This window comes from Pteropus medius, unplaced genomic scaffold (genome assembly GCF_902729225.1).
Source record: "Pteropus medius unplaced genomic scaffold, Ma_sr-lr_union100, whole genome shotgun sequence".
Classification (NCBI taxonomy): domain Eukaryota; kingdom Metazoa; phylum Chordata; class Mammalia; order Chiroptera; family Pteropodidae; genus Pteropus; species Pteropus medius.
Genome location: NW_024346667.1, coordinates 24,478,121 through 24,491,698, shown reverse-complemented (window position 1 = coordinate 24,491,698; position 13,578 = coordinate 24,478,121). Strand labels below are relative to the sequence as shown.

Below are 13,578 nucleotides of genomic sequence, written 5' to 3'. Positions count from 1 at the left end.
ACTTCTGCCCATCAAATCTTGGACACAATTAAAATTATAGTAACTCTTATGACCAATCTTAACTAGAAACATTCAAGAGAGGGAATTCTTGGAAATGTAATTCAGCTTAGCCAAATTGAAACATTAAAAAGCTACTATTTTTTCTTACTTTTTCTTCACACAAATGATAACACACTATACTCAGTTTTCTCCCTTTATTTATTTATTTATTTATTTATTTTGCTTTGAATTTTTTGAGCTATAATTCTTGTACCATAATAATCATCCTTTTAAGGCATACAATTCGGTGTTGTTTTGGTGTATTCCCAGAATTGTACAAGTTTCACCACCAATTCCATAACATTTTTACCACCTCAAAAAAGTAACCAGGTACCAATTAGCGGTTCACTTGGCATTTAGCTTCAACCCTCCAGCTCCTGGCGACCACTAATCTAGTTTCTTTTTCTGTGGATTTGCCTATTTTCATACTTTCCATTAATCTTCCTTTTGGATTGTCTGCCCTGTGTACTTCAAATTCCAGAATCAGACAACAAGACAACAGCCTCACAGAAGCTGTTTATCCTGTTGTATAAGGTCAAATTCCTGTAACAAATCCAGATAGATAGACAGACAGAGATGATAGATAGATAGATAGATAGATAGATAGATAGATAGATAGATAGATAGATGGATGATAGATAGATAATAGACAGATGATAGAAGTAAAGACAGATAGATGATAGAATCTACATATAATGTGTATATTTGTAATTATATCTATATCTATATATGTGGATAGCTATATATATGTAGATTGTGACACTGAATGAAAAATTTGAAACTAAAACATGAATATAAAAATTTGGAGCAGGACGAAAAAAGAGAAAAGGATAATTAAAAAAGAGGAGGAAAATAAAAGGGAAGAGAAAAGGGAGGAAGAAGAGTTGGCAGTGATGGAGAAAGCAGGAGGGAAGGATGAAGGGGAAGAGGAAGAGAAAAAATAAAATAGGGGAAAGTGGAATCAAAGTAAGAGAAGAAAGGAGAACATGATAATTTGGAAACATTCATGAAGGTGCTTAAGAAAGGGTTGATAAAACATAAATTTTGAGAGGCAAGTGAAGACCAGATTTAAAAAAGGACATTTTATGTTAAGTAGTTTGGATATTATTCTGAAAAAAAAAAAGAAGTGATATAATAAAAGACCTTCAGTAGATTACAAGTAATGCCTTACTTTCAATTGAAAAATCATTTTTGTAGTGATGTGGATAATAGATTTCTTCAGAGTTGTGATAAGAAGGCCAGTTAACAGAATTTACATTATCAAAGACTACAAATAGTGAACTTTCTAAGTTTAGAGTATCTTTAAGATTAGTAAAACCCTAAACTGGGATAAAATTGAGGGAAAATTAAGAATCAATAGGCTGCGGTAAATAATTATATTGTGGATTAGTTGGGAAGGTTGTTAATGAATTAGAGGGACAAGTCACAGATGACTCTCAGTTTTCTAATTTAGCTAGATATTATGATTAATGTTGCTGGCAACATTATTTGCAAATAAACTTGTGGCAAGTATGACATTTTTTAGTAGACTATGGCATTAACTTGAGAGATAATTTACATTACTTGGTGGCAGCAGCATCTGCCATTAGGCATGTAAAAAATAAACAAGCACTTCTGCCTAGTCAGGGCACACATTAGCAATGAGATATGTGAAGAGAGGCCCTAGGGAGCCAGAACTATAAGGATGCAGAGTGTATGTTACGACTAGGAACAAGGGAACAAGGGATTGCCTGAGATCGTTAGAAGGACGTTTTGATGGTTTCAATCAAATGATTCATTTTCTTTGAGCTATTCAAGATGGACTTCTCTCCACTACTGCCATAAACCATGTTTTATTAAAGATGAATCGATAATATTTTCACTAATTTTTTTATTTGAAATAACTGTGGATTCTTTTTTATTATTACTATAGTGACATTAGTTAATGAAATCCAATAAGTTTCAAGAGTACAATTCAACAGTAAGTCGTATATATATATACTGCATTGTGTGTTCACCGCCCATAGTTAGATTTCTTTCTGTCACCTCATATTTGACCCCTTTTACCCCATCTACCTTCCTCCTCCCTCCTACCCAATAATCCAGACAGAAAAAGTTGAAAACCACATGATATCATTTATATGTGGGATATAAATCTAAAATACAACAAACAAACATGAAATAATTGTGGATTCTTATGCAGTTTTAAGAAATGATGCAAAAATATCCTTTGAATCCTCTATGCATTTTCTCTCACTGCTAACATCTTGCAAAACTATAGTACAACATAAGAACCAGGATACTGAAACTGACAAAGTCAAGATACAGAGAAGTTCCATCACCACAAGGATCCCACACTCACTTCTCTCCTGTCCCCATTTCCTCATTTACTCTTGGCAACCACTAATATTCTCCCTTTCTGTAATTTATTTCAAGAATGTTATATACATGGAATAATACAATATATATTCTTGACTTTTTTTCCCCACTCGGTACAATTATCTGGAGATTCATTTATCTTGTTGTGTGTATCAATAGTTTGTTCCCTTTTACTGCTGAATAGTATTTTGTGGTATGAAAATACCAGGATTTGTTTAACTATTTGCCTGTTGAATGATATCTAGGCTGATTCCAGTTGTTGTCTATTATAAATAAGGCTGCAAACAAATATTCATGTAGAGGTTTTTATGTGAACTTAAATTTTCATTTGTCTGAGATAAATGCTCAGGAGTTTAATTGCTAATTTGTATTGTAGTTGTATGTTTAGTTGTTCTTTTTTTAACTGACAGAGTGTCCTTATCATCCTGCATTATTACTAGCAATTTATGAGTAATTTAGTTAATTTGCATCCTTGCCAACATTCAGCATTATTACTATTTTTATTTTAGCCATTTTGATAGGTGTGTAGTGATATTTTATTGTTATATTAATCTGCATTTACTTATTAATAGCTAGTAAAGTCAAACATCTTTTCATATCATTTACCATGTATATCATCTTCAGTAAACTGTTCTCTCATGTATTTTGCCCATTTTCTAATTGGATTGCTTGTTTTTACTGTTGAATTTTGGTAGTTCCTTAGAGATCTAGATACTAGTCTTTTGTTTCATATCTGGGTTATAAATATTTTCTTCCATTCTGTAGCTTGTCTTTTAATCTATCAGAGTAAATTTTTTTGAGGGGTGGTCTTTTCCAGAGTAAATTTTTAAATTTTATGAAAGTACATTTATTTTTTTTCTTTTATAGATAGTATTTTTCTTCTGAAGTCTAAGAATTCTTTGCTGAGTTCTAGATAAAAAAAAAAAATTTCTTTCGTACTTTCCTAAAAGTTTTTAATTTTACATTCTGCCTTTAAGTTCACAATCCATTCTGAGTTAACTTTTGTATAAGATATGAGATGCGAATCAATAATATTTTTATGACAGGATAATATATTAACACTAACAATAGAGAAATAGAAGCTTCCATCCATGAGTATGACATTATAAGCAGCAAGTGATGGAAAAGATGACACAAATCTGTGTAGTTACAGATTTAACCACCTCTACTTATAGTCACATATTTACCTCTCTTGGAAAACTTGTAGATTGCTAAGTTCTAACATCTAGTTTGGCCAGGAAAGTAGAAGGATTCCCAGTTTCACCATATGATTAAGTCAGAGTTTTTGTTGCTCTTGTTTCACTTTTTTTTCAGATTTAGGAGAGAATGTGGGGAATGAAAAGAAGTGAGAAAACAAATCAATTGTAAACCTATTTTAAATAGAGATGGTCTAATGTCTTGAATTGGAGTAGCCTTTATTTAATTCTTGGACATAACTTGAGAAATAAGGTTTTATATGACAGTTAAACATAAAAAATCACATTAGCAGAATGGAAGGGGAAAGAATACATGGGAATTTTATCAGTATAAGAAAGAAAAATTAAAAATAGAAAACAGGAACAATGTATAATACATTATAAGTATAAAATAATATAGAAAAATTAAAACAAATATATTTATCACAATTGACATATCTAGGTTGAATTTCTGCATCAAATTGAAAGATTGGATATAAAAAATTCAGCCTATGTGATATTTATGAAAAACATCTGAAAAGAAATGATGACAATATATTGGTAATAAAATGATCAGTCAATACATGTATAGAAAACAAATTAAATGAAATCAGTAGCAGTATATTTATATTTGTTAAAATTTTATTTATCTTAAACCCATTGGCTAGAATAAAGAAAAATATTTTTCCATAGTAAAGAATATATAAGTCCATATAAGAGACAAAACTTTTTATCTGTCTAATATATAAGACAAAATCTCATCAAGCAAAATATAAAAATCAAAGTTTTCTTTATATTAAAAACTATGATAATGAAGATTTTAATGTAACTTAAAATTTTTTATAGTTAAACTGAACAAAATCTAAGCAAAAATAAAAATTTTAATACCTTAGTATGCCTTATATATGTATAGTGTAGAGATTATAAATAGATGGAGAACTAGACAGCTGTATCAGTAATGCTCTTCCTTTATTTTATTTTTTAAAATCATATATTTGACCAGAATGAGAGTGACTTTTAAAAAAGTCTTATAATAGATACTGAAAAGTATCTGATAAAATTAATATGCCATTTTCAAAAATTCTAAATTAGATATTCAGGCTATACTTTACAGTGTTTATTTTTAAAATGCTAACTAACATCAAAACAAGACAGGCTTATCATCTATCGTCCCTCTCAACTATTGTTCAAATTGTTTTGGAATTTAAAAATATACATATTACAAAATAGGAAATTATTATAAATTTGTAAATGATATGATGACTAACCTCTGAAACCTAAGAGAGCAAAATTAAAAATATTTTAACTAAAAGAAAATTAAGGCCCATGAGAAGTTACTATTTATGAATATATATAAAACCTACATTTTCCATTAATAGCAAACAAAGAAAATATTTAAGAAAAAAGTTTGAAAAAATTCATATTTTAACTTAAGAAAACCATAAAATTTATTGAAGGGCCTAAAAATAATGTAAATAAGTGGAATACTATAACATGTTCCTAGGTTGAGACATATTCTATGATAAAATAATTGCACATTTTCTTTAATTGCAAGTTTAAAACAATATTAATGAGAATCCAAAATATTTATTTTTCATTCCTTTCATTCTTTATTCTTTTTCTTCCACTCTTCCCTACATATCCTTCTTTCTTTTCACTTTCCGCCCCACTTTCTTCCAATAAAATAGTAAGTATGGAAAAATTACTAAAAAAATTGATCAAATAAACACTAGTTTGAAGGAACATATTATAAGGGATATTAAAATTTATTTTAAAACTACACTAACCAAAGAATACAGTATAGATTCATGGGGATAGAATGGATATCAGAAAGTGATGGAATCAGCACACGTGCAAAACCATTTTAAGTATGAAAGTATATATGTGTATATATATTGTATAAAATAAACAGAATTTATGATGAAAATATATATAGTGACTGAAAAATTATTATGTATAGTGTACGATAAAAAAAAGAATATCAAGTTAGGGATTATATGTTGCTTTATTCTTGGGTGATATGTAAAAATAAACAATACTACTAAAAGAAAATTATGTTTCTTTACATATTATATAAAATTTTAAAAATCTAACTGGAAATTGGATGGAACTAGATTGTAATCTAATCTTAAATATAATTGTGTTAAAAATAAATTAAATATTAGGACTTTATTAGTTATCAAAATATCCAACTATGGATGGCAGTGTGAGTGTATTTCTTTAACAAGAGAAGAAATCTAGTAGTACTATAAGAGATGCTGGACAGGTTATGTTAAGTAAAAATATTCTATATTGTAATTATTCAAAATAAATAGACTAGATAAACCATTTACAGCACAAATAAGGGATAAAGGCTCAGTATACATTTTTCTAGTTGAATAACTATTCATACTTATTAACAAGAAAAAAATGGGTAGACTATAAAAAGGTCATTCATTGAAATAATCAGAATCGATAATGAGTATACATTGGTTTGAGTATACAAACCATACTCACCCATGTAGCAATCAATGAAATTCAGTTTACATAAAATGAATCATTTTCCAAAATAAAATGATTAGTAACGTTTATTTCCATGAATTTGTGGAAAAATAGACACTCTCATTGGTTAGTTTTGGGAAAAGAGATTCCTACAAAATGTAAGCATAGTAATCTAGCATTATTTATCCAACTTTAAATGCATGTATTTTTAATGTACCAATTCATTTAATTAAATCTCGTTGTCTCCAAAACATAGATTTAGAAAAACAATATCCTATGTATTATTACTTTGAATGCTTTTGTTGTTTTCTTTTGTGTTCTAGAGAGTTTTTTCTGAAAACGATGACTTTTGAGACATCAAAATTGGGGATTAAAAGCCACTAATTTAAGGATCAGCAGAATAGATCTGTTAAATTAGAATAAACTGCTATTCCTTTTGAAAAAAAACCTTAAAAAGTTGTGATTTTTTTTACACTGCCATAAGATAAATAGAAAGAACTAATTAAAAAAAATCACAAAAGTTTATGAACATAAGGATGTTGCTGTTAATTTATATTTTGCCTGCAACATTTGTTGCAGCCTCTACACTTTCATGAAGCCTGCCATAATATGATCAGAGAGATTTGTAATATTGACAAGAGGCAGTGGGAAAGTCATGAATATAAAAAGACTGCTTTGGGACAAAGTTAAAGAGAAATTGATGGCTTTAATAATGTCAGAGAAAAAGGCATTGGACAAGCTCAGTAGCATTTAAAATATTTATTAAACCCAGTCTGTAATTTTTCATAGTAAAGTTGCTTTAATGACAAAGGAAGTCATAATACAAACAAAACAATCCAGATGCCACTGTGAGTCAGCACTACTTCAGACACATTTATATTCTTATCCTCAAGCTTTCTTAGAACCTTTTCTAACAGTTGCAGCTGTGTGAATAATTTGTGGAAGAGCAGTGATAGAATCCTTCAAGAGTACAAGGTAATGGCATCAAGAAAGAAAGAAAAAAATACACAATGTTTTGTTGTTTACATACCTGTGACCTGACAATGCTCTTTAAATTCATTTTCGTTTCAGTTAGAATGAAGTCACTGTATTGGGTCAGTGATCTCTGCTTCCTGACTCTAAAATCAGGCCTCTAAAGTACCCAGATTGTGCTGTTTCCGTACTTTCTGGCAATAGTGAGGAAACTTCTAAAGAAAGATCACAGAATGAAAATTGAAGGAGGAAAAAAAGCATGATTTCAGTATTACAGAGGTCTATTTTTTCCATTAGATTCTTTCTAATATCTTGTTAGAAGGATTATTAGACGAGCATAATTCTATTAGATCCTTCCAAATTCTGAGAAAAGCACTGATTTATTCAAACACAGTAAAATTATTATGGACCTTCAAGAAATATATCCATCAGCTTTCACCTAGTTTCACACCTATTATTATTATTATTAAATACTCATGGTTTTGAACTGATAAATATTTACAACTTATTTCATATAAACCTCAAATTTTCTAGAAAGATCTAAGAAAATATAATTATACTAATTATACTTTATTATCTTTAGCTTATCTATTTTTTTATTTCTAAATTTAATAATTTTAGTATTAGAATCTCATTTCCATTTTTAATATATATAGTTTTCAATTATATGTAATTTATACTCTAAGAAATGTTAGATAAATTAAATACAATTTTATTATATTAGTTCAATTTAGTCACATGGTGGTATTGTGTAATTTAACTGGGTGATAAAAAAGAGTATTTCAGCTTCCTTGAGAAATTGTATCTGTTTGAGGTGAATTATTACTACTACTCCAAAATACTATAAGTGCACTGATAATTTATTTGACCTTTACATTTAAAAAATAATAATTTTTCAAGACCTCAAATATACCTTCCATATTACTACTAAAAATCTAATTCAGAATTTATATTAGATTGCAAGTAGTCAAATTTCTGTATATACTTCCATGAGGACATTTATTTTATGATTAGTATCAGCTAAGACAATTTGGGCCAACAATGCATTTTTTTTTTTTTTAGTGTTCTTTTTGGCTAATTTCAAAAACATGCAACAGGTTAATATATAAAAGAGAACATGTGAGAAATGGAGAAAGTCACCGAGCACAATGTGCTACACTCTGTGGTTGCTCAATTAATGTTTGTAAATTGTTATCTTAAAACTCAAAAATTTTAAAATTAGATACTTAAATTTTATTCATGAATAAAGTCTATATATTAACATCTTCTTGAATTTTTTCCATTTTAAGTAACAGAAACTTATTTGGTTATATTTTACAGAATAAAATGGAATTATATCAATCTCAACTATTTAAATGTTCGTACATACACACGCATAACATTATATTATTTAATATTAATATTATTTGACCTTATTTGATAATATTTTACCATATAAAACCAACCAGTGTAAACTACTTTCTGAATTAGTGACATTTGAACATCATTAGGAAACTTAAATTTTTAAATATCACCTTTTGCTTAAAATATTAGGAACCTCATTTAAAGATTTTCAGGAAACTGTGCACAAATTTGATTCTGAATCCAATGTGCAAAACCTTTGGTGTTCTTCATCAGTTTCTTTTTTTCATGCACTGCCAAAAGAAAGGAAAGACAAGTTCATAGAGTGCACTTCCTAACTAAAAATGACTGTAACAAATGGCTTGAAATGTTCTCTGGAGGATTATTGACTTTTTAATTCAGGCTTCCATCAATCCTCATTTATATTTCATAATATGTATCCCGGGAAAAATAACCTACTTTTAAATGTGTAGCTTGTCACTGAGGTTAAATAGTTGTTATGCCAATCACTTATTCTTCAATTCTATGTGAGTTAAGAGATTTTTAAGATAATCACTTGATACCATTATACTAAATGAGAAACATATTATATGAGACTATTATTATTTTTTAATACATATATTATCTATTTGGGTATAAATGTTCAATATGACAAAAATGATTGCTCATTGTTTTTCTTTCAGTTCATGTACAAGTATATCAATAAAATAGAAGCTGCTAGGAATGCCAGGGAAAAATTAAACATCTTATTTGAAAAGTTGTCCTTTGGAGAGTATCAGCAACAGTATAAGTGGCTACTATAATATCTATATTTTCTAATATGAAAAATGTAGAATCCATTATCACTGAGTTGATTAATGTGCTTCCTTTCAAATTAACTTTAAAATATATTTACATTGTCTTATTTATTTACTATTCCAAAGAATGTTGCATGAAGAATTGATCCTTGCCTTGGCTTTAAGTTCTGTGGCAAGATACAGTGGCTTTTATTAAATATTCATTAAGAGTAGTTATCCATTTTGGCTCTCTATATAAGTCTTTCTAGAAAGCTCATCTCCTAACTCCCAGGTTGTTAAGAGATTAGAGATTAGGTCTGAGTATGTGAGTCTCTTTACTCTAGATCTTATGGTAAATGTGGTTTTGCTGAAAATGTGTTAACGTACCTCTTTAAAAAGTTATTTATTTGAACTTCCAATATAATAAAATACTACAAAAACAACTCTGTGCTAGATATATCAAAAGAGGCTAAATTCATGCTCTATGTCACTAGCAAGTCTGATATAGAATATTATGAGAACTATTTTTTGAAAATGTATTTGATATTTTAAAACAAACTAAGTAGTCATCGAGGGAAAAAACACATCATATCTTGGTTTCATTTCTCATTGTTGTTGTGGATGTTTATTAGTGTATGCTGTTTTTATTTTGAATTATATTTAGGAGAGGGGGAAGGGTATAGCAGAATTCTAATGCTCAGAGTTTTGGAAGTGTGTTATTTTTCTGTCCCTGGAACTATTAAAAGCAATGCACAAGATAAAGTCCCAGCTGCATACTCAAAAGATTATTGGGCCTTTCTGAGAACTCTTCCCTCCCACTTTGTCTCTGTGTTATAAGTTGACAGGAGTCTAGTTTAAGATCCCTAGAGTATTAGGCCCTTATCGGAAAAGTTGCTTGCAAATATATTTTCCCATTCAGATAGTTGTCTCTACTTTGTTGATGGTTTCTTTTGCTGAGCAGAAGCTTTTTAGTTTGATATAGTCTCATTCATTTATTTTTGCTTTTACTTCCCTTGCCTTTGAAGTCAAATTCATAAAATCCTCTTTAAGTCCAAGGTCCTTGAGTTTAGTTCCTTTGTTTTCTTCTATACATTTTATTGTTTCAGGTCTTATATTCAGGTCCTTAATACATTTTGACACCTCTGATAAGGGCCTAATATCCAAAATATACAAAGAACTCATATGAATCAATGACAACAAAAAAACAAATGATCCAATCAAAATATGGGCAGAAGACCTGAACAGACACTTCTTCCCAGAGGACATACAAATGGCCAGCAAATATACGAAAAGATGCTCAACATCACTAGCTTTTAGGGAAATGCAAATCAAAACCACAATGAGATACCATCTCACACTTGTTAGAATGGCTATAGTCAATAGGACAAGTAATAACAAATGCTGGAGAGGATGCGGAGAAAAAAGAACCCTCATACACTGCTCGTGGGACTGCAAATTGGTACAGCCACTATGGAAAACAGTATAGAGATTCCTGAAAAAACTAAGAATTGATCTACCATATGATCCATCAATCCGTCTACTGGGTATTTACTCTAAAGTCTTGAAAACTCATATTTATAAAGATATTTGCACACCAATGTTCATAGCAGCATTATTCACAGTGGCCAGGACATGGAAGCAACCAAAGTGCCCTACAATAGATGACTGACTAAAGAAACCATGGTACATATATACACTGGAATATTACTCAGCCATAAGAAGAGATGAAATACTGCCATTTGTGACAACATGGATGGAACTCAAAATAATCATGCTAAGTGAAATAAGCCAGACAGAAAAAGTTGAAAATCACATGAAATCACTTATATGTGGGATATAAACCTAAAAGCAACAAATGAGCAGGACAAATAGAGACTCAGGGACATGGACTATAGACTAGTGGTTACCAGAGGGTAGGGGATGGGGAGGAGGGGGGAGGTAGACAGGGTAAAGGGGATCAAATATAGGGGTGTAGGGGGAGGGTGAAGTGGGCAAAGAGGATCAAATACAAGGTAGCTGAAGAAAGCTGGACTCTGCGTGGTGAACACACAATAGAATACACAGATGTCAAATGATAATGTACACCTGAAAATTATATGATTGTATTAACCATGTCACCCCAATAAACTTAATTTAAAAAAAAAAAAAAGATCCCTAGGATACAGGCAAAAAAGGGGACTAAGAGGCCAATAGGCTAAGAGGTGTGTCTATAGTCCTGACCTGATGGCGTCAACTAGTATAATGGTTTGCATTGCTTTTATAATTTCAGTAAATCTGGAAGGCTGACACTTATTCATTAGTCAATCAAATTTATATAGAAAGTGGCTCCTCCAATCAACTGAAAGGAGAGTGATAAAATTAACTTTAGCTGGATTTGAGGCTCTAAAAAGAGTCTCATAATGGTTACTGACCTTATATCTTTGACTGGCATTCTGATGAGTGAAATTAAAAGAAATCAGGTAGTTCAAAGTCTATACACTAACCAAAGTGTGGGTTCAGTTGAACAAAACTTCTGTCCACTGTCTTATGATAAGATAGCTCTTGCAGAAAATTCTTCAGCCGAAAACTAGAGTGTTTTCTCTTGTTTATCAAATCGAATTCTTATTAAGGCAAATGAAGGGTATGTATGCTCTCATGGTCATGCTAAACAGCAAATGCAAAGGTGGATGTGAAAAGAGATAAGTGTGATAAACCTGTAATGCACATCCTGTGGACCACTTCTGCATGTTCTAAAGTACTGTAGTCAGTCAGCTATGTATAGGGATACGATAATTGAATAAGGCAGAACCCTTCTATCAAGAAGGTTATTATACATATTCTAAAATGTAGTGGCTTAAAACAACAAACATTTATTATCTTATGAGATAGTAATAGTAAAATAGATATATGAAGTATACATAAAGAAATGAAATAATAAAAAATTTGAGAACAGCTTAGCTATATGATTCTAGTTCGTTCTGGTATGAGGTCCTTTCTATAATGTCTATAAATATGTTATAGTTTTAACTTTTAAAGTACTGCTGCTAATATTATTTTTTATCACCATAATAATTGACATATATCATAGTAAAAAAGGGACATAAATCAAATTTTTACTAAAGAGAATATTGAGGCTAAAGTTCAAAAAGAATCTGTTAGTTCTACTTTTAATTTCTTGAGGAACTTCCATACAGTTTTCCATAGTGGCTGTACCAGTTTACACTCCCACCAACAGTGTCCAAGTGTTCCGTATTCTCATTACCCTTGCCAGCATTTATCTGTTGTATTTTTGATAACAGACAACCTAACAGATATGAAGTGATATCTCATTGTGGTTTTGATTTGCATTTTCCTGATCAATGATTTCGAACACCTTATCTTATACCTGTTGGACATTGTATTTTCTTCTTTTTTGGAAAATGTCTATTTAGGTTCATTACTCATTTTTTAATTGGATTATTTTTTCTCTTAAGTTATATGAGTTCTTTGTATATCTTGGAATTAACTTTTTATAGAAAATGTGGTTTACCAATTTATTTCTCCCATTCTGTAGGTAGCCTTTTTATTTTGTCGATGGTTTTCTTTGCTGTGCAGAAGAAGCTGTCTGTTAGCTGCTAAGTTGTAACAGTTTATTACATATTCTGGATAGTAGTCTCTTATCATATAATTTGCAATTGTTTCATATTATGTCAATTGTATTTATACCTTCTTTATAGTATCCTTTGATGCACCAAATACTTTAATTTTGATGAAGTCCAATTATATATTTTTCTTTGTTGTTAGTGTTTTGAGGTCATATCTAAGAAATTACAGTCAAATACAAAGTCAAGAAGATTTGCTCTTATGTTTTCTTCTGTTTTATTGTTTTAGGTTTTTGATTCATTTTGAGTTAATTTTTATATATAGTGCGAGGTAGGGTCCATTGTTTTGCATGCAAATATCCAGTTGCTCCAGCATCAATTCTTGAAATGACTTTCTTGGCATTCTTCCTGAAAATCATTTGACCATAGATGTATAATTTTATTTCTGCATTGTCAACTCTGTACCACAGATTCATATTTTTATTCTTGCCAGTACCACATTGTTTTCATAACCATAGCTTCATTGTGTGTATGAAAGTTGAGAGGTATGAAACTTCTAGTTTTTTCTTCCCTCTTAAGATTGTTGAGGCACCTTGTAAATTCATAGGAACCTGAGAATGATCTCTTCCAATTCTACAAAAATGTGGTAGAATTTTTGATGGGGATTACACTGTGTCTGCCGATCAATTGTGGAATGTTGTCACTTTACCAGAAATAATTCTTACCAATTACTACTCTCTTACCAATTAATTCTTTCAATCTCTGTATACATGATGTCTTTTTAAAAATATGTTTTTTTATCATTCTTTGGGGATTTCTTTAATGACCTCAGCAAGATATCCCAGGCTCAGCTTATATTTTTCCCTAGCACAGTCT

General features: G+C 30.2%; 1 protein-coding gene across 2 annotated transcripts in view; it reads left to right on the top strand.

Annotated features, from left to right (window-relative positions):
* Nucleotides 1–13,578, top strand: part of FSTL5 (follistatin like 5) — a 544,717-nt gene that overhangs the window by 409,025 nt on the left and 122,114 nt on the right. The gene's annotated exons all lie outside the window — the stretch shown is intronic.